The sequence below is a fragment of the Montipora capricornis genome, chromosome 12 (assembly GCF_036669925.1).
Source record: "Montipora capricornis isolate CH-2021 chromosome 12, ASM3666992v2, whole genome shotgun sequence".
NCBI lineage: Eukaryota > Metazoa > Cnidaria > Anthozoa > Scleractinia > Acroporidae > Montipora > Montipora capricornis.
In genome coordinates this window covers 27,623,923-27,628,922 of record NC_090894.1, presented here as the reverse complement: position 1 = coordinate 27,628,922, position 5,000 = coordinate 27,623,923, and the positions used below count along the sequence as shown (strand labels likewise).

General features: G+C 40.8%; 1 protein-coding gene across 4 annotated transcripts in view; it reads left to right on the top strand.

Moving 5' to 3' along the window:
• The window catches only part of LOC138026686 (adrenocorticotropic hormone receptor-like), a 56,718-nt gene that overhangs the window by 49,388 nt on the left and 2,330 nt on the right, over positions 1–5,000 (top strand). The window lies entirely within an intron of this gene.

The following is a 5,000-nucleotide window of genomic DNA, read 5'->3' as shown; positions in this document are numbered from 1 at the left end:
AAACGCGACAAAAACGTAGGCAACTTTTTAGTTAGAAGCGCGCTCAAAACCAACGAGCAACCCGGCACTTCCAAATGCGCGCGCTCACGATGCAAAACTTGTCTTTTCATTGTTAACACTAGCAAGATATCGGGACCTAAGCGATCTGTTAAGATCACCGATCGTTTCACATGTACCTCCGCAAATGTCATTTATTGCATAACCTGTACGTTATGCAATAAATTATACATTGGTGAGACAGGTAGACGACTAGGTGACCGATTCCGCGAACACCTTCGCGATGTTGAGAAGAATGACAAGGATGCATCTAAGCCAGTCGCTCGCCATTTTAATCTGCCTAACCACTCCAAAAAACACATGGCTATCTGCGGCCTTTCCCTACATCTAGGTACGACGGAAAGCCGCAAGAATCTGGAACAAAAATTCATCTTTCAAATCGGCACCCTTAATCCTCACGGTATTAACGAACGCTTTTCATTTAACTAATATATTCCTACTTTTCACGTTGCCATGTTACCACCAATAGCGTAGCTCCTACTCTACTATAAAAACTACACGTAACCCATAATCCCTCGATTTGCTCTGACGAAGGGCTAACGCTCGAAACGTCAGCTTTTAGAATCTCTGTACGGTGGTCAATTTACATTATAAACTCCGTTGATAAACCAAATTTTTGTATACTACTTCCCCACCGACGCAGCACCACAGTTTCTTTAGAAACTACCCCTTCATTCAGTAAAGATGTGTCGGTCCAATTTCTGGATTTCTGGGCAAATGATGATACGTATTTTCAGTTTTTCAATGTACGCACAATTAAGTAGGATCAACTTTGTCTCGGTCACGCAATGCTCATATACACGCTCGGTAAAGTTGTCTCGGTATGACTATTCCGGGGGTGAGGGGTAGGTAATGAGGGGGTGAGGGGTAGGGGTGAGGGGTAAGGCTTGAAGGGTACAATAGCTGAAACAACCCAAACCTTTACAAAAACGCTAATTTTAGGCCTAAACATTATCTAAAACATAGTGTTTAGGCCTAAAGTTAGCATTTTTGTAGAGGTTTGGGTTGTTTCAGCTATTGTACCCTTCACCCCCTACCCCCACCCTCTACCTTCTAGCCCTCTCTCCTTACTCCTACCCTTTACCCCCTACCCCACCCCTACCCTCTACCCCCGGAGTAGTCATGCCTAGTTGTCTCGGGGAGGGGAGGAGGGCTGTCTCGGGTAACCGAGACCATACAAACGGGACCTATTAGTCCAGCGGTTATAGTCTTAATTGCTAATTTTTTTTGCGCCTGAAGTTAGCCAAGTAGAGCGTGAGAATGAAAGGAGTTGATTTTCATAAGTTTGTCGCAAATCCTAGTCTTCACCGAATTCAATTAAGGTAGTGGTAATAAACGTGGGTAGAACTTAACTCTATTTATTTAAAACGTTGTAGATGGTTTTCAATCACGTGATGACACGGCCATGTGTGCACAAAACAATAGCAAATTATCAACCTCGTTTTCAGGTTGTTCTCGGCTTTCAACATGGCGGCGTGTCGGGAGAAGACCCTGGCACAACCCTGGCACACAGAACTCTGATGTCAACTCTGATTGGTTTAATGTCGAAAAAAAAAAAACTCTGTTTTCATTGGCTTTTCTATCTCACTCTGTAAATAGTTCACCCTGAAGAAACAAAAATGTAGTTTAAGGAATGGGGGCAAATATAAAACAAACTGTGTCATTGTCACTGCCTCCAAAACAGCACCTGGGATTCACCAGATTAAAATCCAGTTTGATAAAAGAACAAAGATCCACCCCTTACCTTGGGCTCATTCTACAAGAACTGCTAAAATGATGAGATGCTCACGTTTAGGACTTGCACAATTTGCGCCCTTTTCGAATTATGGCCAACAGATTTCATGAGCAGCATTCCAAAGACATCACATTGTCTCCACTGCAGCTGGTAAATTCTTTTCATGGCTTGAACAGCACAAGAAGCAGATCATTGCCATGGAATAGCATGCTCAGCAATGTACTTTGGCTTGGTTACGTGAACTCACCACAAAATATATTTTCAGTGACTAATTCTAAGAATGTGGGCACCGTGATTGAAAACATGCTGTGGTTCCCTGTTAGCAATCAGAAAAGAATTCTAATACTGATTTTACACTGATATGATAATACGTGCAGTCAATCTATGAGACGAGAGATAAAACGACAAGAGAGCATTCAAATACTAGTTTCACTGTGAAAATGAAGTACAACAGATTCTCAAAACAAAATATGTTGCAAAATACTTGCTTTCAGGAAAATAGCTTTGGGTCAATGTATAGTGGGGAAAGTCGCTGTCAGAAGGTTCATATACACTGATAAGAAATCAGGTAATCATCCAAGTGTATGAAAATAATTTCACTGTCAGTTGAATCAGGTTGAATTGATTGAAAAAATGACATGCAATGTAAACTATATATTTACGGAAGACAGTGAACATAGCCCCGAGACTAAATAGCTAGAACCACGGCTTTCATTAAACCTTAGCTCACTGGATTTTACGGGAATCAAATGTCTGTGATGTTACGGGTGAAACTGTGTGCGATGGCTGTTTCCAAGCTGTTTAAAAATCACAGCCCCGAGAAATAATAGCCGCATATAAACTTGCATTGCTTTAAAACAACATGAAATGAAAAGCAAAACAAGACTTCTCTGTCATCTACCGCATTCCCGTTACTCGTGCATTCATCCATCCGTATTCTAGGTCTCTCACAATAAATTTTACGGCTTTAGTTTTCCACAGGAGCGGCTAAATACAGGAATGGCTCCGGCCTTGTCCCAGTCATTTACTTGTACAGATATTACAAATTTGCGCTGGCGAGAATGAGAGCCTCAACAACAAACCAATGTTTTCACCCAGACCACTGGTCGGTGCAGTTCCTGTAGCTTCCTCTGGCACGCCATTTTGTTTGTATTATTTTGTTGATAGTTGTCGAACCCAGATTTCTCTCACCTTATTGCTTGCCGCCATTTTGGAAACATTGCATATTTGTCTATCCTCGACGGAACAAATTGATCACGTGAGCTGCTGTGTCCCGACCCGCCGCCATGTTGAAAACCGAGAAGACCCTGGGAACGAGGTTGGCAAATTATGGCTCATGTTTTGCATTATAATAGCGTCAAATTCCGAAAAACGTTTTTCTCCATTCATTTTGTTCACCAACATGGCTTCTGTGATGTCAGGTGAAAACCATTTATTGTTTATGTTAGCGTATTTTCTTCTCCAGGCGATGACCAGAAAAGACAGTAATTCGGTTGGTTTACTGTCTACTCAAAGATCGATCAGAGCCCATTACAGGATTAAATTGTTCATTTTACATTATTCAGCGAAAATGTAAAATGCGCGTTTTATGCGGCTAGTAGAATTTTATTCCAAGGAGCTTGCACGGGAATCCGTTTCCTTGTACTACAGCGGTTGTCCTTTACCGCTCAAAATATAATCAAGGTTGAGAAAATAGAAGGATATAACCGGATGGCTAGCTTCCAGTTCTGGTGACTTCGATTTCAAAATCATTAGAAGAGGATTCCCCGGACACAGTGGCTAGCCTTGAGCTTTTGCAGCTTTTTATTCAATCCTTCCCTAGTCTCAACGTCAACTCGGAAACCTCATTGTAGTCATAATTAAAGTCTTTTATGCAAACGAATGATAGTGTCACAGTGGGAAAATTCATACATCTGACTTAATCTCGTACCCAGATCTCACTCTGTTACTGGAAATGTGAGATCTGGTAAAGTTCGACAGTACACCATTTTTCATTGGCTTCTAAAAAAAGGTTGCGGCAATGTAATCTACGCTCCGATTGGCTTATTTCGCAGGGCACTAAGTGAAGGTTTGGTTTTCACAAGCTCATGTGCTGTTTTGAATAAATGCCAGTTGTGCGGAGGAAAGTTTTGTTTTCTTCCGACGCCGATAAAAGCTTTACAGTTGAGGAATATGATTTTAAAAATTTGCGACGTTTGTGTAAATGGTACCGACGAAAGCCCCACGTACTCTGCCATACGAAGTGTCACAAAATTCCTTTTTCTTTAGTAGTTTGTTTCGTTAGTTCATAGTTTATTCCGCTCGTGTTAATTACTTAGTGTTAATTTCGTATCGTAGTCTACCGCAATTAGTACATTAGAGAATAGTTTGTTAGTCTATTTGTTCTTTTAAGTCTCCATTGTGGAGATGCTTTTGTAACTATTGGTTCGTTAGGGTCGTGTTTTAACAATAGTTTTTTCAATAAGTGTTGATGTGGAATGCATTGTTATGTGAAGATATAAATGTAAGTAGCGTTTTGTAAAGGCAGGTGGAAAAAGGTCAGTTGACAAGAAGACTGCTACGAGAAGGAAAGCGGGAGAGAAGCCAAAGTGGAAAGGTGAAAGTTTAAAGAAAGTGGAAAAGAGAAACACTGCCAAGAGTCATTGGTGGGAGCCGACCGCGAAATTCCCAGACAAAACTCCTTTGTCGGCGGTGGCAAATATATTTATAGTGGAAGTTTTTGGAGGAAAAGTTCGGCGACGAAAGTGAGAGTCTTGTGGACTGACAGAAGACGTGACTACGTTTGTTGGTTTGCTGGAAGAGGTAGTGGATGGTTGCAGGATTAGCCGGTTGGACTAACAAAAACCTTGAGAAGGCATGAAGGCTGACGAAGAACTGAACTTATTGTCTGTAAATATTAAAGTAAAGTATTTAGTTCATTTTGTATTGTCGTTTAAGTATATATTAGCATTAAGTAAATCTAAGTAAGATTAGTTAATTTAGAGATAGTAACTGTCATAACTGTTTTACTTGTAGTTAACTTTTATCTTTAATTAAAGTCGTACGCGTTTACTAAAAATTTATGCTGTGTTGCGGGTTTGTGGGAAGGGGTGTGAAATACGTTGCTTTACCCATAGTTTTCTCTTATTTTCTCCTCGCTATCTCGCGAGACCCAGGGGATCGCGAGCCGTCACACGAAGAATCTAATAAATTCAAGTTGAAGTATGTA